This window comes from Anthonomus grandis, chromosome 7 (genome assembly GCF_022605725.1).
Source record: "Anthonomus grandis grandis chromosome 7, icAntGran1.3, whole genome shotgun sequence".
NCBI classification, from domain to species: domain Eukaryota; kingdom Metazoa; phylum Arthropoda; class Insecta; order Coleoptera; family Curculionidae; genus Anthonomus; species Anthonomus grandis.
The window spans coordinates 26,880,444-26,908,196 of NC_065552.1; the positions used below are offsets into that span (position 1 = coordinate 26,880,444).

General features: G+C 32.5%; 1 protein-coding gene and 1 long non-coding RNA gene across 2 annotated transcripts in view; both read left to right on the top strand.

Annotated features, from left to right (window-relative positions):
- Positions 1 to 27,753, top strand: part of LOC126738340 (out at first protein) — a 274,579-nt gene that overhangs the window by 39,374 nt on the left and 207,452 nt on the right. The gene's annotated exons all lie outside the window — the stretch shown is intronic.
- LOC126738342 (uncharacterized) lies at positions 7,801 to 8,941 on the top strand. The gene is made up of 2 exons (XR_007661302.1): positions 7,801 to 8,663; positions 8,723 to 8,941. It is a non-coding gene; the product is annotated as an uncharacterized LOC126738342 (long non-coding RNA).

Sequence of the window (27,753 nt, forward strand, 5' to 3'; positions counted from 1 at the left end):
GTTGACTAGCTATTCGAATTCTCTAACATTTTGCTTGAAATAAATGCGAAAACAAGTCTGACTATCAGATGACGATCAGAAATTTGTGCAAGAATATCAAACTTTTGATTTGAAACTGATCAGAAGTTTCTCTGCAAACGCATTTTACTCTATTGCACATGTTTATTTTTCGAAAACTTATTTCTTAGGGTAAAAGCATACTGAAACTTCGAGCTACGCGTCAAGAGACGATTCAAGCGTTAACGTTTTCAAGTATACCTAGTAGAACGTTTCGAGAAGGCGATCTAATTTTGAATTCAAACATTTAATTTAAATAGTAAACAATATGAGCTCAGATAGTGAGGGTGAAACTCTTTTTGGTGGTGCAGCTTTGCGTATTCTACTTGCTATAGGCTATAACAGAAAATATAGTGTCCATCCAATTAACAGTAGAAGAAACCAGTTGGAACAGTACTATACTCTATTTCCAGAACTAAAAAAACATCCTAGACGCCTTTTTGAATGTCTAAGAATGGATATTACTATATTTAACTATATTCTAAAGACAATTTTACATCATATTAAGTCGACATGGACGAATTTTATGCGTCAACTTATTGGCACAGAAGAGAAACTTGTTGTGACGCTAGGGTAAGTCAGACTTTTTACTAGAATAAAATGCACATGAAAATAAAGATTTTATTCTGTTAAAAAAATATACTGTAAACCTGTTAGTAAAAAAGGTCACTGTAAACTTAATATTAATTTACTTTGCCTGTTTGTCAGTATTCTATTTAATATCGAATTCCGGCAGTGGGATATTGAAGATCATTGGTACCTTGGTCAGGATTGGTTTGATTGTTATAGTTTAGACCTTGTAACTGGCGGCTTGGATATGAGAAAGCATAATGTTGCTTTAATCCTTGAACTTCATTACGAAAAGCTAAGATACTACTTTCTGTAAGTGACCATCTTCAGTTTCTTTAACGCATTCTTGATTTGTCTTATTCTTCAAGCAAGTTAATTTCTGTTGGTCGATATCTACAACGGCATCTACCTGGTTCTTACGTTAAGAATATCTCTGACTGCTTGTTGCAGGAGGGTTCAATATATTTCTGTGTTCAATATATGTCTTTTGGCGGAAAAAAAAGGCTTGTATCAAGATGTAAATTCACGTCTAATGAATATTTGTTTTCATTTGCTGGGCTATATATTTTTTATTATTATGAACTAATTATTCTTGTACTACTTCAGTAATTTTCTTTTGATATTTGGCAACAGAAGAATCTTTTAAAAGTCTCTCTTTTCAATTTCGTATTGGGGCCACAACAATTGGAAAAATAGTGAAAGATGTTCTGAAGATTCTTTGGAGTACTTTACAACGGAATCATCTAGCTGCACCAAAAAAAGAAGAGTTTCAACAAATTAATGACGGATTTATGAAGCAATGGAATTTTCCCAATGTTATAAGGGCCATTGGCAGTAAATATATTCGAATTAAGTGTCCTAAAAACAGTGGAAGTATGTATTACAAGATTTTTTTTCTATTGTTTGGTAAGCTGTCTGTGACGTAAATTATAGGCTGACAATAATAGACGTTGGCGCATATGGGAGTCAAAGTGATGAAGGTTCCTTCCAAAATTCATCTATGTAGAGGCTAATGTTTAAAAATGAGTTACAAATACCTGAAGAACAAAAATGTCAATCGTCTTTATCGTGGATGAAGCATATGCGCTAAACTACAATCTTCTGAAACCACATAGCAGGAAAAACTTAACTTCGGACTGTTTATATTTTAATTAACGACTTTAAGGGCATGAAAGACCATAGAATGTCCATTTGGAATTATGTATTCGAAATGGAGAATCTTGTTTAAAGCGATTGAAACAGATGAACAAACCATTTAATTTCATTGTAAAAGCAATTTGTGTTTTACACAATACTATAATAGACAAAGAAGGTCACGAAAAACAGTTGACGAAAGTAACAGAACTTCCTGAGAATCTAGGGTTTGGAAGGCAACTCCAAAATTCTAAAGGACGTGTACCACAAAGAGCTATTTTTATTAGGGATACGTTCAAGGGCTATGTAAATGCATGTCCTATTGAGATTTAATGACAAGAATTTGAAATTCCAGATAATTCTGTTAACCTTTAACCTTTAATTATTATAAGGTAATTATACGTTTATATTAAAATGCGAACTTTCAATTGTAAATTTATAACCTTTATTGATTCTGTATAAGTAATAAACAATACAATTATTTTTCAAAATAGTAAACATTAAAACATTATTTAAAAATAATAACTTACTTGTCAAATTACATTCTTTTGCCACCTCATCCCATAATTTATCTAGAACATACCGATTTTTATAATCTTTGTGGGTTTGATTCTAAATAGGTGGTCTATGGAATACAGAATTTATAATTTGTTGCGGTTTCATTGGCTAATTATACGTATATTACTCTAATTACCGCTCAATACTATTGAAGACTGCAGTAGAATGGTACCAAAAACGTGCGGATTTTAGAGGCAAAAAATCTTGAAATATAAAGCGCCGCTTAAATCGTGGTAGGCATCAGATCCGGATGCATGCAGAAACTCTTTACTATGTTTTCTTCGATTTGAAACTGTATAATAAATCTTGAATCGCCTCCTGAAGCGCAGCTTGGCGCGAAGCTCGAAGCCTCACTATGTTTTTACCCTTACTTGTGTGAGACCAAACCTGAAGGCGCCATATTCTTGCAGCATTGCCAAGGAATACTCTAGAATCCTACGGATTGGAATATTTTGTTACGTCACCTTTAGAGTGATTCTTTATCCCAGGATATTTGGGCGATCACGATAGATTTCTTTCACGATAGTTTTCAACCCTTCTTTGCTTGTGCTATCAAGGGAAAACGGTTTTATAATCGAGAGAATAGTCCTATTTGTCAATGTAATTTTTTTTTCTTTGTAATTTTTATTGACCTATAAAACTGTACATTTTGACAAATAAACCATTTTTGATTTGATTTTGATTTGATTTGATATTCGTTCAGTGGACTGTGCGAGGATTCGGCTTTCTTTTGGTGTGTACGTTTTTGGAATTGATTTAAATAAGTATACAAATTTTTGTGGCGTCGTGGTTTCCCTGAAAATTGTTAGCAGCGGCATCGTCACTATCATTTCTTATAGAGCTTCGGTGCCAGATTCCTGAAGCCTTCAGAGTTTGTCTGATGTCTCCTTATTCGTGTTGACCGGGTATATCTTCTACCTGTGTAAGGTGTTTTCGATGCTTGGCAGCATGGTTGAGCTAGAGCTCTTGTCACTGCTCGTCACGTTGATAGGAAAAGTGAATTGTTTATTTTTTTACCATGCTTTTGTTTTGATGAGGAAGAGCAATAGAATTAGATTTCCGGTAGTCTTGTCGCTCTATAAGTGGAAGTTTGGGCTCAGCTCTTTCAGTTTAGTTGACCTAGTCGTACCGAGTATGAGTAGCGTCCAGTAATTTTTACCAAGTTAGTTTGGTTCGTTATTGGTATGGCTCCCAGTTAGGGAGAATCTCACTCTGCTACCACTAGTGCTCTTTCCCATTTTGGATTGAGGTGTTCTTGACGAATCCACGAGACCATTCTCATTTGAAAATTCGAAGCATGAGCCCACCACTTATTTCCCTCACCAGCTTTAACATTCGCTCACTGAACTCATATTTTTATTCGAAGAGGACTACTAAGTAAGGTTTATTCCCCTCTTCCTGAATTTTTTTTTGGGTTTATGGCTTAAAGGTTAAGAGCGTAGGGCCTATAGGTTATTTATATTTCCGCTGCCGATGGAGCTATATGGAAAAATCAGAGTTTCTGTTATATGGCTATACTTTGCTATTGTGGGAATTACTTTGCTGTATAGAGATCTATCTAGGAAGTTAAAGTTGCTTAGTTAGAGAAAAAACGTAGAGGTGAGTCTATATACAGTATAGAAATGTTTCTGGAATACTTATGACGGTTGTATTTATGAGTTTTTTTTTGGTTTTCTTTCTACATTTTAATAATTATCCTTGGCGTGCGGGTCAGTTTATTGACTTACTGTGGGGCCTACTTCGATGTGGCTGTACTGTTTCAATGTGGCTCAACTCCTTCACCACACGTCTGGCGAGTTGTGCTTCACAGTGGTTGGAAGTTTCCTACACTCACAAAAGTAGAGGGCAGTTAGTGCCACTGTACTGACGAGATTGGTGACACGGATCTACTGGTCGTAATCTTTATTAATTTTTCTATTCTATATTATTTCCTTTCATACATATATATATGTATGAAACGTAAAAAAAATGGTCCCGAAATGTTTCCTTAGGAAGCTTAAGCTCTTTTAAGATAACCTTTAAAAACTATAGTTTTCGTTTTAATTGCGGAACTACTTTAGTTACCCCAACCAATTTTGGGCCAAAAATTATTGTTAGTACGTTTATTTTTTTGACCCTACTAAACAAAAATAATTTTAAACTGGGAGATAATTGGTAAATTTAACCCCATTTCCGTAAGACTTCAATTTCTGCTCATTTGGGTATCAGATTATGATGCTCCTATGCCTTTTGCATGAAAAAGGTGCAAAATTCAGCAAAAATATCTAAAAATCACCATTTTTGTAAAAATTGACTAAAAGTAAATTAAGATACAGCACAAGAATTAATTATTTTATTAATAATGCTAAAGTACATTTGCCGAAAAGCGCTTAATTTAATTTTTTGCTTGACGTTTCACAATATTGTGCAATCAAGTAATTTTAAAAAATTTCAACCCGTGTAAAATTTCATGTTTAAAATTACCCATAATTTATTTTTGTATCTTATTACTTGCTTTTAGCCAATTTTCATAAGAACGATGATATTTAGCGATTTTTACTGAGATTAAATGTTTCTGCAAAATTTTATGCAAAATGCATAGGAGCAACATAATCTGATACCCAAACGGGCAGAAATTGAAGTCTTAGAGAAATGGAGTTAAATTTACCCAATACCCCTCTTGGTTTGCACGCCCCTGGTCAAAATAATTTTTGTTTAGTAGATTTAAAAAGATAAACACACTAACAATAATTTATGTGTCAAAATTGGTTACGGTAACTAAAGTAGTTCCGCAATTAAAACGAAAACTATAGTTTTTAAAGGTTATCTTAAAAGAGCTTAAGCTTCCTAAGAAAACATTTCGGGACCATTTTTTTTACGTTTCCTATCTACCCTAGAAGTTTGTAACATGATCAATAAAACACTCTGTATATTAATTATCACATGTCATGTGTAAACGTGACATTGGAAGCTCATGACGTCATATATTCATATTGAATTGCGCATAATTGAAATCATTCACTATATTTATATATTATATTGCGGTCTTAAAGTGGTTCTACAGTGTAAACTTTATTAGCATTTCACTATTTATATTATTGTAAATATTTAGAGAAAAGCTAAACCTCATAAAATTAAGTTACTTTTTTTAATGATAATTCTTTTTACCTGGTTTAATTTTGTTTATTTTTTAACAGCATACGCTATCTAGAATTTTTATTATTTCCTTGCACTTATCTGTTAACTGAATCAAAATATATAGTATGGTTTCTGTTATTCTTTCACCTCATACTACATACAGAGTGTGGTTATTATAACAGAGTTTGTATAGAGAAATCAATAGGGTTCAATCATAGTTTCGTGCAATTTGGGAGTTGATTGTTCCTCATTAAGATTGGGTGTCATGGAATTAATTGGCCATACTTTCTTTGTTGGCATTATAGTGTTTTAATTATGTGGCATCCTCTTTTCTAACTAACAACTTACCCTATCCGACTGTAGCTGGAGGCCACCATACTTTGGTATTGTAGCTATTCTCTTTCTAGCTAGCCCTGAAGGGTCAGGAACTTAGTTTTTCAATTTTTCAAATAAAAAAGGGAATTCACCCTTTTAACCTTTTAACCTTATACATTTATGATAAGTCTTAACGCCTATGATAAGCTAACATTGCAGTTCTTATCTTGGCCAGCATGTCTGAAGTTTGGATGCTCCAGGTAAGTTCTTTTTGTAGAGTTACTTCGAGATACCTCTCTGAAGAACTCCACTGGATGTCCTCCTGCTCGATGGAACTAAGACGAAGAGAGAGGCGCCTAATTTTGGTTAAGAATATACGATTAGAATCAAAAGAAATAGTCATATATTAGTAGATCTCATTTAAAATAGTTGCCTTTGCCTGCCGGTACCTCTGATGTGGGTAGTTATTATACTATCCAATTTGCATGCGAGAGGTCTTCGGTTCGAATCTTTAAAATATTTCTTATATTAATATATTTTAATTCATTTATTTGTTTATCATATTTTAAAATAATTATGTGTCCAAGTCTTTATTTAAAGTATTTTCTAATTTTAATATAAACATCTATTATAAAAGTATTTATAAACAAGCAAAATATTAAGACCCAAATAGTAAATTTATTTTTTCTTATTTTTCTTTACCACGGTAATGCTACAAAGTATGTTTCAAATCCTACAAGGGAGTTAACGTCTTTTTAGGGCTTAAATAAACCTAAAATGTTATTCCTTACATTCCTTTTAAAACATGCAACAATAAAGCCTAAATCCTTATTTACATTTAAAGCCCCTATTTCCATTTAGTATCCTTTGCAAGAGACTGCCTTGCTTAACAGTATTTCTGCAATTCAGCGATTCCCTTTTATCATAAATTTGTAAAGGCAGCTGGTTTTCACACATACACTGACAATTCAATTTTTTGTCTACTCCCTTTATCTATCGCTATATTTCACTAACAAAAAAACGTTCGCATATTGATTTTCTATAAGACAAAAAAATGGTATATGTTTAACCCGTGAGCCCTTAAATTTAAGAAGTTAAATATGAGTGTCATCACTAATATTTCAGTAAAATTGTTTATTTAAAGAATATTAAATAAATAAACTTTGAAGCTTTGAGAAACGTGATGATGATAATGATGAGAGCTTTAAAATAAGTAATCATTATTTTGTAAAGAGTAATTTAGTAACACTAATCGTCAGAAAAACCATAAGATGGCAGCATAAAGTTTATAATGTTTAATTGAAAATTCAAAATGTTTGTCAGCAGAAATATGCGGGTGAACCTGGGGGTGAAAAACCTGCACTGAATTTAAATTTATTCAATTTTACCATCGTTTTCATTTACAGGTCGTTTGATGAAACAGCACTTTTTTCTTCGGCATGGGTGGCCGTTCGGCTGTAATATCTGCCTTAAAGTGATTCAATAACGCTGTATAATAATCTATATCCAAGTTTGTTCCCTCTCTTAAGGTAGTCAACAACTAATATTGGAAGAGCATCCCAAAATATGGAAGCCACAAGCTTTCCGGCCGACTTAGGGTCCTTGGTCGCCGCAGAGGGCTCCTAATTCTCATTTTTTTGATAGGCTCTTTTATTCAGGTACTGATAATAATAATAAATAATAAATAATCTCTTTATTTTAGGAAAATATACAACATAATACTTGCCTAAGACTAGACACACAATTACTTTTAAAAAGTTGTGCGTGTGTCTATATACTCATCAATTAATAAATATACATATAAGGAGAAAATGCTTTTTATTTGTCGTTAGTCGGAACAATAGAAAATGAGAAAAGAACAAGCAATTCTACGTACATACCTATTGTGATAAAATATTATAAATAATCTATATTACTGTCAGAAGTATATCTTTTTGAAGGTTTAGTAGCCATGAATTAACTTTCCGTTTAATTTTAGAGAATGGTTTATTTCTTAGTTCCTGAGGCAATTGATTGTATATTTTGGGAACTAAGAAGACTATACTTTTCTGAACTGCGGTATAATGCACTGGAGTTGATAAGATCATTGATTTACTTTGTGCAAATCTAGTTGCAATTGAGTGGGTTGATGTATTAATGTTAATTTTCTGGTTACTAAGGAGTCTAATTATTGATTTTAAATATAATTTAGTAATGGTAAGTAATTTAGATTCCTGGAATAGTAACTCGGTATGATGCATTATATTTTTTAAAAGAGATATCTTTATAATTTTTTTTTGGGTAATTTCAAGAGGATTCAAGAAAGTTTTACTGGCGGCTCCCCAGATACAAATTCCATAGTTAATAATTGATTCTACTAAACCTTTGTAAATATTTAGTATTGTTTTACGTGACAAACATTGTCTTAATATATAGAATTTATACATAAGTTTTCTAAGTTTACCACAGATATATTGCACATGTATCTCCCATTTTAGATGCCTATCAAAGTAGACACCCAAATATTTAATTTCGTCCACTGCACTAATCCGCACACAATTACAAGTTTTCATATTCCTACAATCATTGTCGTGAATTTTAATAGTCTCAAGGTCATAAGGTAATCCTGCTTTTGTCATGGAGTGACACATGAAATGAGTCTTGTCAATATTAAGAGATAATAAACTAAAATCCAGCCATTTTTTAAACTCAACAAGAGCTTGTTCGGCCTTTTGAAACACTTCATCCCACGTGCCACCCCCAACCATGAGAGCTGTATCATCAGCGTAACAGACAACTTGCACACTTGTTATTACCGAAAATATACTATCCATATAGAGAGTGAACAATATTGGACCAAGGACCGTGCCCTGTGGCACACCACACCTCACTGGAATTTTACTACTGTGAATCTCGCCTATCTTAACTTGCTGGTAACGATTTTCAAGAAATGATTTTAATAAATTTAATGGTATTCCTCTTATACCTTTAGCTTCTAAGCGTTCCATCAAGATGTGGTGCGGCACAGTATCAAAGGCCTTAGCCAGGTCCAGGAAGATTGTCATACATTTTGTATTGGTGTTAAAAGCATTTATTATGTCGTCAGCTACCCTGACTAAAGCATCCTCAGTTCCCATTCCCGTCTTAAAACCATATTGATTTGCATTAAGTAGGTTATTTTTATCAATATAATTACATAATCTCAATTTAATACATTTTTCTACAACTTTACTTATGCTGTTGGTGAGAGCTATGGGTCTGTAATTTTTTAACTCATCCCTTAGATCTATGTTTCATAAATTCAATTTTCCACGCGTTGTTTTAGTTCCCTTGTCAGCGCACCCCGCACTCAATTGAAAAGGAGCTTTCTCGTACGTAAATATTTATGCGAAATAGAATAAGCAGCACCATGATAATAATATCTTCAGGATGGCAGCTATGTCATGCAGTTTTACTTCTCGACTATCCATCATGACTTTGAGGGCTCTTGCATGTTTTCGGGATTTTCATAATTTCTTTATTTAGATGGTCAGAGCCTATATATATCTGTACGACTGCAAATTGTTATGAGCACAGTCTGCATAACACTTTTCAAGCCATTCCTTAGCCTAAACAGTATTTCTTTTAGCTGTAGTTTTCTCCAACCGAACCGAACCCAAAAGCAGTATCACTTAAACTACTCAGAAACCAAATTCTGAACTGTCACAAAATTTTAACACCTATAGTTTGAAGGTGAATTCTTTAAAAATCATATAAATTTGTTATTAGTGTCGACCTTAGTTAGATAGTCCCAGAACCTATTGATCCATAAATGTTAATTTAGGTCACTAATGACACACACAGGATTCGTGAGGTTTACGTATTTAAGCGATTAATTTTGTGCCGCTGAAGAAATTATCTTTTATACCTCATATGTTTTGCTCCCGAAACCAGTGCAAGATGCTTTATGAAAATTGTTTAAAATTGATTTGGGAGTAATGTCCTTGACTGGCATACGGGTGGTATAAAGAAATCTATTGGTAACTTCCAGAAATTATGCACTTGAACGAACATACCGCTTTTAATCAAAGATTTGCTAATGCGTATCCTACAGACATTTCGGATAAATTAAGTACGTGACATACATACCTGTGGAACTTCTTTGTGCCTATACCCGAAGCTGTCGTTTATGCTCCACATGATCCTATCTACAGTTTTTTATTTAATATTCATTTGAAAAGTGTTTTTTTTTCTCAAAGCTAACAAATAAATACAATAAGTAATAGTTACTAAAGTCCTTATGAATTAGTGAGCATACAGCGTTCTAATATTGTTACGATTTTATTTTCCAGCAAAACAATTACCTGTAGTAGTAGTTGGATCTATCGTCTATGGAGTTAACAAGTGACTTGCATTTGTTTAAATCTGGGGAGAAGTCATTTGTGACATACTTAGTTTAGTAGGTCAGTCTTTATCTGCAAGTGAAAGACTGCAGATAGTTTCGATTGTTTGCTGATTCATCAAATATTCTAGGCACCCATGCTATAAAAAAGAGTAATAATCTCGTACCTCAGTAATACATCCTAGAGGGTTGTTTTGAATGTAAATGTGTTGAAAATCTGTCATCATGAGGATTACATGGCGGTGGTACCACGAGCTAGTGTACTAGACCCTACTAATGCACACATCACTTATGTCTCACTAGATCCATTGTGCGCTATATTATCTATAGGACTAGGGGACCTCTCCTTCAGCTCGTCATCCAGACCAACGAATCAAAAAGAGCAACAACGTCACTGAGGGATCCCCTGAACTCTTCTCCACGGATATGCCGAGAACTCTGCTCTTTTTGATATGTTCAATTCTGTTCCTGCTGGACATTCTGTATTGTTTGCGGATGATATGACATCTGTCGTTCTGTCATTTGATTAGCTAAATGAATTGATTCGTATAGTAAACTCATGTGTGAACCAAGTACTTAACAATGGTCAGAATAATAAACTTATTATTAACGTAAGCAAGTCAGTGATTATGGATATCATTTAATACCACAGAGACTAAGCAATTATTTTTTGAAACTAGTATCTGAAACTAAATTTCTACATCTCCATATGGATTATCAACTAATCTGAACAAGTTTTATAGACTTAAAAAACTATTCTGTTACTATTTTGTATTTTGAAAACTAAGGTCTTTTGTTGGCAGAAATATACTGCTGTCATATTCTTATCCCCTATATTCACTTAGCTATATACTCTGGTATAGTGGCAAGAGCATACTGGTATAGTGGCATACTCTTATTGTGTTGCTGAACGAACATGTGTTTTTAATATTCTGTAGAAAGAAACAACTGTTCAAGAGTCTATCAAGACTATAAATAAATTTAATTGATTTTATGTTGATTCAGTAAATTGCTTTTCATTTTTTCCTGCGTCTTTGACCTTCAATGTTTTTTTACTTGATTCACTACCTTCCACCTTATCATAATTAAGGTAACTTAAGACAACTTGCTGTCAGAATCTGCATTCCTCACTGCACATCCTATTATCTTGGATGTTCTTTCCAAGAAGCCTTTTAAAGCCTTCTTTCTGGCTGACCTGTTTCTACCATATTTGCTCCAGTCCGGTGAATATCGACTAAGTGACTCCTATGTAACTAAGTGGATCCCTATGTCAATCGGATACCAGAACATCCAGTTAATCATTTCAGTGTCAAATCAAACAGATTGTTGTGCCCCGAGATAGAATTCTCTGAAAAGTGACCACTGAACTAAAGACTTAAGAGGCAGGTAGAGAAATTGGTTAGAATAGCCTTGAAGCTTACACCATATTCTATCTAGAGTAGGTGGACACCTGGATGAACGAACAAACGAGACATTGTCATTCAACTAAAGCTGGTTTATCTTTAACCTTTACGTATTCTTTTATATTTCAAGTAATAATGCAATATTTTATATTAACAGTAATGCAACAATCACTATCTCAGAACAAGACAGCTTTTGCCCTTAAAAATGTACAAATTTGGTTCAATACCAAAATTTACTCGACATTGTCAATAAAAGCTGGCTGTCAAGTGGACAGTATTTATAGTGACTACTCAAAAGCTTTTGAAAAAGTGACATGCGTTTTTTTTTGGACAAACTAAAATGTTTATTTGTTAGGCTAAACACTTTCTTAATTGATAGATATCAGCGTGTAAAATGAATGACTTTTTATGCAATGAGTTTAGAATTCTCTTCAAAGCATCCTAAGGATCATACTGAATAAAACTTATCATCCAGGCATCTTAGATTTGCAGACGATTTTATTTTTTCGTATATTGATAATATAAAGATTCGGTGCAAATCTAGAATGATCTATACTAAACTGTAAAATGGTCAGTCACGCGGTCAAACAGTCTTACTAAACCAATAAAATAATGGAAAAACGTAATAAAATGCATTTCACTAAATGGATATAATTTAATAAATAAAAGAAGGCAAATCAATAAATGAATTTATTTTTAGACTTCCGACAAATAACATATTACTTGTATATATCGTGAGTAGTAAAAACCGTTATTTTATTGAAATCACAAGGTCACATTTTTATGTTAAAATTTTCCAGCAGGATTAAGAGTTCTAAATATGAAAATTAAAAAAAAATCATACCCGTATGCTTTTATTTTCAGGATGGCATATTTACATATAAATTCCATCCGTATAGCTTTAACCCCTTATCAGAATCACTCTTTTTTTAAATTGGAGTGTTATGTTGTGATACATCTTTTGAATGGAATTACAATGGTGCTTGATTTTTTAGGATTGAGCTACAGGCTGGCGAGAAATTAAATTAATGTTTATTGATTAGACCAGTTCCGTAAATGCTCTCTAAGATTTCAAACTAAGTGGCCTCAAAAAAATAAAACACACATTAAATGATCTCAAAAGACATTTGTATCCAGCTTCCCCTCAATCCATCTACGCCTTAAATCTGACCTTGAAGGTAAGGTTAATTCAAGTTCCGATTTATTTCCAGCCTAACCTCTATTTCTGACACCGTCAATCGAATTAACGGAAGTATAGTCGCCTTCGCTCTTATCGTGCGGGTTCAAATGTTACCACGTAATATGAATCAAATTGAAAAATCAGTGGGTGCCAAAATGTTATTTCCTTGAGAGTTTGACAATACATTGAACGCCGTCATGTGATATATTAAAGCCGCGTATACAGCTTAGATCATAATTATTAACTGACGTGATGCCTTTAACGCCGTAAAAATGTCTGCGGAATACTACGTATCCAAGATTCGATATGTAAAACATACGTTGGTTATTTCGCCTATTTACGCCTCATCGGTATATGCGTAGAATCCCCGATATTCTGCTAAGTTGCCAGACATAATATTTACTTTTCTTTTTTGAAAAATTGTCCGAAATAGACGGAATTCTCAATAACAATTTTTTTTTACGCAATAATATCTAAATATAAGCATTTTATATTTTTTTATGAGAGCAAAAATCCCTCCCTAGCCTTTCATTAAAATTGTACATATTTCATTTAAAAATGGGTGCTACCTAAATTTTTGAGAAATTAGTATACGATTTAGCATGACCTTATGTATGTGCATAACATACTAATTTGTCGATTTCAGAGCACAGCGTCTAATTTTTAACGATTATTTGATCTTGTCTTCTTCTTTGTTTATGTGTGATTGTGTTTTTTTGTAATAATTATTGAGAAACTATAAATTTTGGTATAATGACAAACAATTAATTTGTATTGTGTGTGATGCAGTGCAGTCAGAGACCAGAAAACTACTTTCTTTGTTTAAAGGCAAGTTCATGTTACAATCTCACTTTTAAAATGACATTTTAATTTTATGATTTATTATTTGTCGTTCGACCCAATCTATACGTTGATGCACAGAAAATTAAAAAAGTTGTGTTATCTTTTCTTTTATATCAGTTAAAAGCCAACAAAAGATAAAAAATAACTAAAAAAAACTGGTGAATGCGGCGGGCATTTCTATCTCCCAGCGCATTCACCAATTCATTTATTTAACTTTGTTTAAAAAGATAAATATGAGGCGAGGTACGACAGTTCTTTAAAATGTCGTTTTCTTAAGACAATTTTTTTTTACACATTACAGGGCAAAAAAAAAGATTGAAAATAACTTAAAAAAAACTGGTGAATGCGGCGGGCATTTCTATCTCCCAGGGCTTTCACCAATTTATTTACTTAGCTTTTTTTAAAAAGATAAATACGAGGGGAGCTTCGACAGTTCTTTAAAATGTCGTTTTCTTATGAATATTTATTTATTTACACATTACAAGGCAAAAAAAGATTGAAACTAACTATTAAAAAAATGGAGAATGCGCCGGGCATATCTATCTCCCAGCGCATTCACCAATTTATTTACTAAGCTTTGTTTAAAAAAAAATTGTACTTTTTAATCATACCTAAATAATAAACGAAATGCAAAAAGAAAACTAATTATTTTAATAACGAAAAAGAAAATAAGGGATTGCTTAGAATAAACAAGAAGAAGTAGCTAAAGCGCTTGGAATTAGTCGAAGACTGAAGATTTAAGTGAATGTGTAAAAATGAAGTAACAAATTTGACCAAAAAAAAGAAACTAATTATCACTAACAGAGTCGGAAAACTCTTCGTCATTTTCCGAATCTTCTTCAAATGGAGCAATGATCAATGGTTCAACTTGGATATCGAGTACTTTTTCTCTCTTCCACCAGGTTCTAATAATGTTTTCTGTGTGATCCACTGATTTCCGCAAATACTCTTTTGTGATATGATTCAATGCCTCATTCTAAACAGCTTCAACCTGGTCAGATCTAAGCCCAGCACCCACATGCTTCTCATAATAAGATTTTGATCCTGCCCGTATAAGCTCAATGGCATTAAACTGACAATGGTATGGTGGCAATCTTAAAACTTCATGTCCATATTCACGTACTATTTCGTCAACAGCATATATTTTTGGTCTTTTCAGCGATTTTGCAATTGAAAGAAGAACTTCCATTTGGTTGTTTATTCAAAATTCTTGAATGATACGACGCATTGTCTAATACTATTAAGGAAGGTTCTTGCAAGTTCGGTATTAACCGTTCCTTTAACCATTTTTCAAACATTTCGCAATTCATATTGTCATGATAATCCATACCTTTAGACTTAGAAGAAAAAATTAAACTTGCACCTGGAACGAATCCCGTTGAAGACCCGGCATGTAAAATAATAAATCGTTTTCCCTGACCACATCCTTTTTTTCTTTTCACGCTTTTCACAGATTCATCTTGCCAAGATTTTATTCCACTCCCGTTTGAAAATATTCAAGTTTTTTCTAAGAATACCACTTTCCTTAACTTTTCATTTTGTGTATATTGTCTTAAAAATCCTATTCGTTGGCTCACAATATTTGGTAGTTCACACAAATATCTTCTATTGCAGTCTTTTTTATAGCAGAAACCTATGCTTTTAATTAATTTTGATAAAGCATTAAGTCCAATTTCCAAAGTGCCGCGTTGCTTTAAAACATCCCTTGGAAATGGCAGCGTTATATTTGTTTTTAGCCTATATAGTTCATAAATCCTATCCCTTACTTCCATTTTTACACATTCACTTAAATCTTCAGTCTTCGGCTTCTTCCTTTTACACTTTTTTTCCTTCTTGGGAATAAGATGTTCTTGTTTTCATATACAACCTTTTGCACCATTCCTTAACTAATTTCAAGCGCTTTAGCTACTTCTTCTTGTACATTCTTAGGCAACCCTTTATTTTCTTTTTCGTTCTCGAAGTAATTAATAACATTAAGTACCATTTTTTTGGCTTGAGGATTTAGAAATCCACAAAAAGGCTTTTTCTTTTCCATAATTTGAAATTTAAATTATCTTGTGACAAATAATGTCATCCGTCAACCGAAACGAGACAGGCATGTTTGTTATGAAAGTAATTGTTTTAGAACCACTGACATTTATCATTTTATCTTCTTTTGATACATTAACGCTGCATATATCTGTTTCGTTTATCTGACGCGTTGTAGTTAAAAAACGTTGTTGCACAAATTGAAATGAAACGTAACTACAAAAGTTTGTCGTGGATAATCCGATACACCCGCATGATAAAAGCGATTTTGACTATACCTGCATATACGCTTTCAATAACCTCGATGGTCAAAATGGTCCCCGTCCAAAACTTCAAAATTTTTATATGAAACATTTCTCTAAAAAATGCTGATGAGAAGTGAGGGAGGGCCGAAATTTCTGATGACTTAAATTTGGTTTGGATCGTGGTCAGTTTATATCCCCTAGGGCTGCAGCAGCGATGATAGAATGTTGTTGAAGTTGAAAGACGAAGATGTGGAGGGATCCTGGAGGATTTTGACTGAGGGGGTGCGGAGAATGTATACTAATTCTACCAGTATCTGGCGTATTTATTATGATATCCGATTTGCATGCCACCCATATTCAAATCCCTCAATGTAATTTTTTATTACCTTTTATTTTCAGTGGTCGAAAGAAAATGTCGTTTTATAAAATTATCATGTTTTACGTTCAAATATTTGAGTGAATTTTATAATTTTTACAAGTTAAAGTAATTATCTATCTAGAGCTTGTATAGGATATGATTATCTAAGAGTCATGATATTTTTAAATTAATTTTCATAAATTATGAATCGTGCCTGGAGAAAAATTTTTAAATTATATTCAAGTACTATATTGTACGTCTAGGAAGCGCAATTATTTTTAATATAATATAATTTCTCGAAAATTGAATAATACATTTTAAAATTCTTATATCGCTTTACAATTGCAATATATCGACCTATTTATCCATATCCGCGAATACGTATAACAGAGGTTCAGTAATCGAGTCTCGACAACATATGGGGGTGAATATTGAAAAAACTAAACACAGAATGTTAATAAAAGCCAAATAAAAAATCAACCCCAATTTTTTTATTTGTGCCCAACGGTACGAGGAAATTAAACTTGTTTTTTAGATATATGTAATACCATTTTATTTTTGTATATTTTTTCAAAGTCAATTTGTCATATAATAAATCATTCAGGATAATACAAGTTATGTTTTTGGATAAACAGTACTGTACAAAATATAAAATTTGTTACAAAAATGCAAGAGAGGAAAAAAAAGATAAATAAATATTTAAATTTTACTACATCAACAAATTTTAATAAATTTAATTACAAGCGCACCCCATTTACTTATTGAGAGAAATTTGTCCCTGTCATCAAAAGGTAAAAGTACTTTAAGGACGCTGTTGCCCTAAAAAGTCTTTTAAGTTATTGGTTCCTTTTTGACATTTACTTTGCTTTTGCACTCGAATAAATAAATATATAAGAAGAACGTTGAAAGCTTTTTGGCACTTTTTTGATGATATAGTGGAACAAATTGGAACAGTTGTAAGAGAAACGGAAATAGACTTTCATTAATCAATTTAATAAAAATCATTCTTTTAAAACAAGATAAATTCCATATAAAATATTAGCTTATAATGGGATTCCTATTAAAAATTTTCTTGATTTTATCTTTTTTAAACCTAATTTTTAGGAGCAATTTTTACATATTCTCTAATGTTTTTAAATTATGTTCAAAGATTCCTTCCAACCTATTATATCCTATGATAAAGGACTTTAAACTAAGGACAAATTCAGTTGTTATAAATGTATAGTCTTTAAGGTAAATAAATTTTGAAAGAAGTCACTTGATTTTCTGAACTAATTTTTCAATATAAAAATCCCATCTTGCTAAATTGTCAATTTTATTTTTAAGGTATTTGATAGATGACGCTTTTGAAGTGTAGCTCACTAAACTTGATAACTCTTTGCTTTCTGTTTAATAAATAAATAACTATTCAACAAATCGAATAATTTAGTCAGTAAACCATAGCGTTTAAATTTATTAAAAAATGTGTTTTAGTAAACTATCATCAAACGCTTTTAGACTACTGTACTAATTAGATATTGGCGCTTAGCGCTATTGTTAGGTATTGCAATTAACTCGAAGTGCCATTGGTGGTGAGAAGAAGAAAAAAGCACAGACCATACTATTCGCCTTGGTATAGTAAGGCGCAGCAACTTCTGGAATATCCCAGATCTAACGATTAAGGCGGTAATTCTATTTCAGATGACTTATGCATCTAAATTCAAATCTTATTATGTGTGAGAATTTATTGAAGCATTGAATTTATAATACTTACTAAAAGGGTGACTCAAAAATAATTTAATTAACATAGCAATATAACTTATATAAGCAGATTGCAAAATACACCATGCTCTAAAATTTATTAAGTACTTAAATTCAAATAAATAATAGCCAATGTAGAGCACCGGGAAAAAATTGAAAAATATTTAGTTTTTTCTGCGTATATTTTAACGCGGTGCGTTTTATTATTTTTCATGTTACCTTTTATTTATTCATTTTGATGCAATGCATATTTTTTGGATTTGTGTCATCGAAACAAATAACTTTTTAGAAGGTTGCTATTTTTTACTGAGAATGACAACGTATAATTTTTATATATGAATAATTAAGGTTCAGCCAATTTGTTGTATTTTCAACTATTTTTACAGAAATGGATTAACGATTTTTTATGTTTTATTATTTGAATGGTATTAATCACTACATTTAAGCATCACCTGCTATTTTTAATTCGATATCGTAAACGAGTTCTCTATTCCCTTAATGTGTTATATGTAGTTTTATACTTTTCAAATTTATTAAAATTTATTTTTCTCAAATAAATAAATAAAACACATAATAAAAATGTAAAGTTAAGTTAACTTTACATCCTTTATCAACTTTATATCTTGGCATCAAAAAAAGTCTAAAAACTTAAAAAATCAATGCGGTCTAATCCCTGTTGGCTGTACAGCTTTGCTCCCAGGTAAATATAAAAGAATTTAATTACCTTAATTTTTCGTTCCATATTTTTTTTGTACGAAGATTTCGCCAGAATATTAAATTCATAGAAAAATTGCAATATAGTTTTTCAAGTTTTTTTGATAGGACCTAGTGCAATAGCGAGTGCTTTCTTCTCCATGTCCCCTTGTCTATTTCTTCATGCGCTAATTAATGAACATGCTGCCTTGAATAAAATGACTAGCCTGTCGTGGAACCATGTTTTTAAGCTCCCAACCCAAAATATTTTTCTTTTTCCAATAGATCTTTTTTCCACAAAACCTCTTTGCACTATAATTTGCAGAATCTCATTAGACGTCTACTGATGTAGCCACATTGCAGACTTCTGTTTTTCATTTCATATATGATCACTACGCCCTTCTCCAACCTTCTCAAAAACTTTACGTGTTTGACTTGTCTGACTATAATATTCTCGACATCCTCCGAAAGGTTCTGTGAAATTCTCTGCAGCACATAAAAAATAGATTTTATAATCCATTTGTACTAACGGGTAGCTTCTTGACCTTCACAGACGATGCACGGGCTTTCTCAATGTTAACCTTTTCTTTGACTCATATTCAATGAATTAACACTCTAGTTATGTAGTCCTTTGGTCACTTCACTTGTAATGCCAATAATATATTCCGTTTTCGTAACATTGAGTGTCTGACTTTTTTACTAGCTATGATAAAGTAAGTAAATCGTACTTTATTTGATAAAATCAAAGAGGTCGTTAGAAATCTTTGAGGACAGATATGTTACTAATTTTTACGACTTGAAAATAATTTTGGTTCCAGGCCTTTAAACGCATTTTTGTTGTTGTTCCAAGCATTTGGCTTCCGTGAAATGGACTAAAAAATTATATATTTTTCAGGCATTTGATTTTTTGTTTTTCTCCGGTCATTTAAGGGACTTTTTATTTTTTACGAATATTGGGAATAGATTTTTATGCCATCTAGACTTTTGGAGTAATTTTATTTAATTTCCAATTTTATCATTTCATTTTCATGTTTCTTAGGAGTCAAAGGCTTATCTATGAAAATATATCTTACAAAGATTTTATAATATAAATATTTCTTAATTTTATTTAAATATTAAAATTTTCTATTAATAATTAATATAAATTTTAAAAGTTTCCATTATGATGCATGGTGAAAATTTGCCATGGGATCTTATATATAACACCGAGAACATAGATACAAAGGTTGACTATTTTATTGAAATATATTATTTTTAACTAATAAGCATGTTCCAATTAAGACTGAAAAAATTAGAGAAAGGCCGTTTATGCCACGGATTACAGACAATTTTAGATTTTTAATAAAATTAAGAAATAAGGCACATAAAAAATATCTAAATAAAAGAAATGAAGCCAGCCTTCGCTACTATCGAGATATTAGAAATTACACCAAACATGCAATTATTTGCGAAAAAGTCGCATATTTTAATATGGTTGCTAATAAAAATGGTAAGCAGTTTTGGTCAAATATGAAAAAACTTAATCTTACTAAAACCAATTTATGGAAATACCTTCTGACTTAGCTTATCAATTTGACTTTAATCTTCACTACGCCAAGTGCAATAATATTACAGACACTACATCCAACGAATGCTTATTATTTTATCAAAACAATAAACACTTTAGACAGACAAGCGAGTTAAATTTTAATTGTATTGATGAAATGTCAGTTATAAAAATAATAAATTCTATTAATACAAATGCACACAGAGAAGATAATATTTCAATTATGGATCTGAAGCTTTGTTTACCATTTTGCCTAAAACCTTTTATTCACATACTTAACACTTGCATTCTGGAAAATGTATATCCTGCTATCTGGAAGAAATCAATCATTAAACCCATACCGAAATTATCCAATCCTTTAAGCTTTAATGATCTGAGGCCAATTAGTATAATACCTGCGGTTACTAAAGTTTTGGAAAGGCATATACAGGGTGTCCCAAAAGTGATGGATCAAACTCAAACAGCGGATAGAGGGAGTCATATTCAATCAAAATCACCCCCTATGTTGTTATGCAATTGTGAATAGTTTTAAATTCAAGCACACTGTCAAATAAAAGCTTATAAAAAAATTATACAGTGGATTAAACAATGCGTTTTTTTGTTTGTTTTTACCTAGAAGTGATGTACCTTTCTAATAAAAATATTTTTTTTAAATATTACTTTTCGAAAGAGCTAAAAAAAATTTCTTTTTGGACTTTTTACAACTTTAAAAATAAGTACCCTTAACTTTGATGCCATTTTTTTCTCAAAAATGTAAAACATAAGAGTGACCCTTTAGCTTAAAAACTTCTACGTTTCATATCGATTCCAGTAAGGCATGACTTGAATACAATATTTCTTATTGGCTAATTAAATTTTGAGTTTTTCAAAAAAGAGGCAAAAAAGAATTTTATGGCCAAATACCAATTTTTTAAAATAAATAATTGTGTTTTGTTGGGTTGGTGGATTGCAATAAGGTACAAAAAACATTAGAAAATGGTTTATTGTTTTACATGATAGTTTTGCTATCATTTACAATAAGTGTTCAAAATGTCTGCCGCGAAATCTAATGCATAACCTACATCGGCGTATAAAATTTCTCTTAATCATTCTGAATGAACGTTCATTTTGGGTAATTAATCTAGTTGCTGTAATTATTTGGTGGCGTAGCTCTTCCTCATTACGATTTTCCCTGGCGTATATCAGCTCCTTAAAATACCCCCATAGAAAAAAATCAATTGGATTGAGGTCGGGGGAGCGCGGTGGCCAACGAATTGTACCTCCCCGTCCAATCCAACGACCAAGGTAGGCCTCATTTAAAAACTGTCTCACCTGAAGGCTGTAATGGGCGGGCGCTCCATCGTGCTGCAGCCACATTGATTGACGAATATTTAATGGAATATCCTAAAATAAAACAGGTGTGTTTTCTTCAAAAATCTCCTATAGATTTCACCATTTAATCTGGCTGGTAGTTCAAACGGCCCAATTAATGAACCGTTAAGAATGCCACTCCACATGTTCACACTAAATTGATGTTGAAAGCGGTCATTTCTAACAATTCTGGGGTTAAAATATGCCCAGTGGTGTAAATTGTGAATATTAAATATTCCCGCCCTCTTAAAAAAAAAAAATTCGTCTAACCATAAAATTTTGTTAAAAAATTGTGGATCCTGCCTATTACGATGAAGCATTTCTTTACAAAATTCCACCCTCTTGTCATAATAACCCGGTAATAAATCTTGAACTCGTTGTACATGATAGGGATGCAACTGGTTTCTTCGTAGAATGCGGTGTACTGTTGTTCTCGGAATACCAGACCGTCTTGATATGCGGCGAACACTAGTTAAAGGTGTTCCTCTAATGCCATTTCAATGATGTCATCTTCTGCCTCAGCATTTTCATCAGGTCTTCCTATTCTGCGAGGATTTCCAGGAATCTACCCCTCCACGTATGCGTTATGCACTCGTTGAAACACCCTGTAGTCAGGATATCGTTCACGATTAGGAAATCGTTCCCGATATTCCCTTTCAGCCGCTGGAGCGTTTCCATTACAAAATCCATAAACATAATGCATTTCTGCATACTCACGGACGGTATAAAGCATTATGTGTTCAGTTGAATAAATAATACAAAATTGTATGTACTTAGCCAGTACCTGGACAACACAACACTATTTTAAATTATTTTTAAATTTTGTTTACGACAAAAAAAACGACAAATCAACATTCTTCAAAATAACCGCAGATAAATTGGTCAGTATTAGAAGTCGACATACTTATGTATTTTTAAACATTTTTGAGACACTTTTCTATCTTAATTTTATTATTTTTTCGTAAAATAATAAAGCAAAATATTGATTTAGCCATGGAATATTTCTTTTGCTTATTTCTTAAAAAAATAAAAATTTAACTAGACAATAAAAATTTTTAATAATCTATTCAAGTTGTACTTTGCTGGAATCAGTATGATTTAACGAAGTTTTTAAGGTTTAGGGTCACTCGTATGTCTTATATTTTCTTCGCAAAAAAATGGCATCAAAGTTAAGTACTTATTTTTAAAGTTGTAAAAAGTCCAAAAAAAATGTTTTTCTAGTGCTCTTAAAAAGTAATGTTTAAGAAACATATTTTTGTTGGAGAGGCACATCATTTCTAGGTACAATAAAAAAAACAGATTGTTTAATCAACTGTATAATTTTTTTAAAAGCTTTTATTTGACAAAGGTGCTGGAATTAAAAAAATACACATATATGGCTATAACTTTTAACCTATTCACAATTGCATAACAACATAGGGGGTGATTTTAATTGTAAATGACTCCCTCTATCTCCTGTTTGAGTTTGATCCATCACTTTTGGGATACCCTGTATATGATCAATTATTTTCCCTTTGTACCTCTTCACATGTTATTACAGATTGTCAATCAGGTTTCAGGAAAAATTATAGTACAACTACAAGCCTTACAAGTTTAATCAATGATATTCGAATGAACGGAGACAATAAAAATGTAACGTGTTTAGGATTGCTAGATTTTAGCAAATTTTGACACGCTCTAGTCATAAGCTGCTTCTAGCAAAACTGCAATAGTTTGACCTTTCAAGAACCTCGATAGATTTCTTTTCGTCTTAGCAACCGTTCCCACTGTGTTGCAATACGTACTAATGACTACCTTCTAGCTAAGTCAGATTACTCGATTATGCCACAGGGAATACCTCAAGGCTCTATTGTAAGATACAACAGTATGCGGACGATTCGCAAATATATACAGGGTGTTCATCTGAAAACTTTCCACCACGGATTTTTCGAAAACCACTTAAAAAAAAAAAAAAAAAAAAAGAGGCCGAAATACGTCAAAAGGTTTGTCAAGGGGGACAGCTTTCTAACCTAAAACTAATTCACCCCCTTTCACCCTCTGCCCCCCAGGGTCATCCCCTTAAAAATTTTAAATGGCAAATGGTATCAAGTAATAGCTTGTTTAAAAGGTCTTTCGAAGTCTTTTATTTTGACGTTTGATTTTTTAAATCGGTGGTTTCGTTTTCGAGAAAATTAGAAAAATCTTTGTTTATCTTAATTTGTTCAGATAGAAAACAAAAACATGAAAATATCAGTTTTTATTTCAATCAAAGTGTTCAAAATGTTGCCCGTTTTTGGCCAAACAATGGTATATTGGCGGTGTTCAAATTCCTGACGGAAATTTTCAAAAACATGTTGTGGGATATCATGGCAGCTGTCGATGATGCGTTGACGAAGTTCATCCAAACTTTCAGATTGGGGAGTAAACACAATAGATTTCAAATGATCCCATGGAAAAAAGTCTAACGGCGTTATATCAGGAGATCTAGCAAGCCATTCTTTAGGCCCCCTTCGCCCTATCCATTTATCTGGAAACTCGTCGTCTAGCCATTGCGGAACGGGAAGAACATAGTGAGGAGGAGCGCCGTCTTGCTGAAAATATATTTCAGCCTTATCAAGTACAGGGTTTCCATCATCATCGATTTGGTTTTCAATGGATTCAGTGATAAGCGGATTGATAATATTATCCAACATATCCAAATAAATGTCTCCATTTAAATTTCCGTTGATAAATAATGGCCCAATCACTTCATTTCCTAAAATGCCTGCCCATACATTAATTTTTTGAGGGTACTGGGTATGCCCTTCTACAAATGCATGAGGATTTTCATAGACCTTTTAAACAAGCTAATACTCGATACTCCTTGCCATTTAAAATTTTTAAGGGGATGACCTTAAGAGGCAATCGGTGAAAGGGGGTGAAGTAATTTTAGGTTAGAAAGTTGACGTATTTCGGCGTTTTTTTTTAACAGTGATTTTCGATAAAGCCGTGGTGGAAGGTTTTCAAATGAACAACCTGTATATCATTCTCTGAAAGTTAGGTGCAAGCTGCACAAAATTGTTTTAATTCTGACTTGAATCATATTAATAAATTTGCCAAAAATCACAATTTAAAACTCAACCCTTTTAAATTGTCTGTAATATTTCTTGGTGGTACCAAACTAAAACTTAAGAGAGTGTCCAAGAATTTTGTTCCTAAAATAAATGATAAACGCCTTCCAATAGTGGACGAAGTTAAAAATTTAGGTATTTATCTGGATCCTGAACTATCTTTTAATGCACATGTGAAGCGAAAACTAGGTATTGCCTATATGCATTTGAGGAGACTCTGGAGCATTAAGAAATATATATTGTCAAAGACAAAATATTTTCTCTGTAGCAGTTTGGTCTTTATTATGGATTATGTAGATGTTGTTTACGGAAGTTCACTAACAGCGGAAACGGCAAATTTAATTAAAAAATAACAGAACTCCTGTTTACGTTTTTCTTTTAATATAGCATACAGAGAACACATGTATGTAATACACCGACCATCCTTACCCCAAAATGTACTCGAAGCAAATAAATTTTATCACATATAGCTTCCCCTGAAGTTGTGGTTTCCAAATGTTCCTCCAATTCCCCAAACTTTAAAGCTTGTCTTCCACATCCAAATTGACATTTAAATGGCAAAATATTTTACGTCTCTTTCCATAAAACACATTATTTTGTACACAACCCAACCTAAAGAAATATTTTGGAGCATTGGCATATTATTACCAAATGAAATTCGACCTCTATTTCTGGCTACTTGGAGTTTTTGAAAGGAGCGTTTTTAAATTAATATAACCCTTACACTTACAATTCTTACCACACTTTTCATATTTATAATAATGCAAAATTATCACGCTTCACAAACTTACAAGCAAATGCCATAAGATCAAAAGAAGTTACCATAAACCTTATAATTTAAATATTTCCTTAGTTAAATTTCACAATTGTTTTTCCCTCAGTTTTCCGAAATTAGCTAGGCAACATAGCACCTAGTGTCGCGACACTATTTTCTAATTAATTATGGCGTCGTAGCTGTGCTGCTGCTGCTGCTGCAGTAGCAGTAGCTTTGCTTTTTAATAAGGTTAATTTTAAGTGGTTAAGATATAACCCGCCGTAGCTTACTGTATAATGGCCCAGTTAACTCTGTTGGCTAATTACCTTTTAAAATGCACGCTATACTAAGTATAACTATTGTAGCTACTCTCTCTTAAAGCCTTCAAGTTTCGTATAATGAAATAATGAGGGTTGTAGGTTAGGGGGTTAGATGGTTTAACTTGAAAATTTAGTATAGTATTTAATATATAGTAGAATTTTGATTGGACATTTTTGTTTCTTACATTAAGAAGTTCCAATATCATTGGTAATTAAACAAGGGATATTTAGCTAGATCAAGATATTAGAGACGTACTGGATATAATTATAAAATTTTTTTTTATTACGTAACGGTTTTCTATAAATAGCAGAAAAATAATAATTCCGAAAACATTTCTTTGAGGACTTCCAACCTTAATATCCCAATGAGAAAATGCAGAGAGTCAATTTCTAAACCTAACAGCTTGGGGTCTGTGTCGAAAGCCTTTGGATAATTAGTAGAGATTTTCGAATAGACATTTAGAATATTTATTGAAATTGTTCATTTATTTGAGACAGACCGATTCTGAGCTTAAGCGACAAGAGGAGAATAAAAACATTAAAAACGGAGACACGGATAATAATGTAATCAATCTGCAATTTTTATCATTGTTTATTGACAATGTTTTCCTAGTGCTAATTAAATTTAAAGTTCGACTGCAGTTACACATCAAGGTCGATTTATTCCTTTTGGTCAATGACATATGAATCATGTAATTAAACTTTGTATATATGACTTTTCGTGTAAATGTTTTAACATGACATTTATTAACATTCAGTGACATTCTATTGATATTAAACCATTCATATATGGAATCTAAATCACACTGCAACTCGTTACAATTTTTCAAAGAAGAAACGTATTTAAATAACATAAAGTCATCTGCAAAAATTAGACATTTAAAATGTTATACAGAATTTGTTAAGTAATTAATGAACATTATACAACAATGGACCAAGGTTACTGCCTTGCGGCACTCCAGGCGTTGCTGTGCATTGCGTGGATAATTCTTTACCTATTTTAACTTTTCTAATTCTCTTGTTTAGATAGGATTTTATAGGTTTACATGCAGACAGTAAAAAACCGACATTACCCAATTTGGCAATCAGCAACACGTGGTCAACCCTATCGAAAGCCTTCTCGCAGCCTGTAATAATCAATTAAGATTAGTGACAGTTGAGAATTCTAGGAGGAAACCATATTGCCGTGGGGCAAACTTATTTATAAAGGTGCTTAAGATACTAAGTGATAAAATGTTTTCAAATTTTTTTGCAAGAGAATTGGCATCTGTTTCTGCAACAACAGCTATACTGTAGTAAAGGCACCACCTGTCTTAAAAACTAGCTATGCCAATTCTATTTCTGACTACTCGCAATGGCATACCACTTTTCGAGAGTTGTTGGCCAGGAATCACTCAGCTCATCTCAGTTTGATCAGCAACTAAATTCTTGATCCTTTCTAAACTGTTAAAACAGAAGAGTGAACTACTGGTTATCCGCACTTTCCAGACACTAAGCACTGTATCCACGCCTATGGCTAGGGATCACTCAGTCACGTACTCACGTAATTCGCGTTACGTACTCGCGACTACTCGTATCTATACTCGACGACGATGTTCACAGAGATCCTCCGAAAGGATCCCATTGACTGCGCCAATTTTATTTAATAAATCGCAACTCGTTCTTTTTTTAAATTTATTAAACACAAGAATACAATTTAAGTTACAATGTTGCAAAGCTTACTTATGACTGCGCTAAGATGACTGACTGCTCCTCTTTCACATCCTCAATATATATATATATATATATACTTATAGATGCTGAATAAGGTGTGACAATTATTATCTTAAACTAAACTTATATTAAGCATTAGTTGCCATATAATTCAAAATCATAAATTCCAAATCTTGTGCATGATTGGTTTCGGAGATATGTCGCGTACTCCATAGGAGGTGGTTCAGTTGTTTAATGCAACTCATCCTGATCAGTCGCCTATTAGCCAGAGCATGGTAAGCAGAATTGAAGCAAAGTTTCGTGAATTCGGACTTTTTTCTTTTAAAAACAGGTTAAAAATTGTTTTTAGCGGAGCACACAAAATAACTGAACATCCTCGA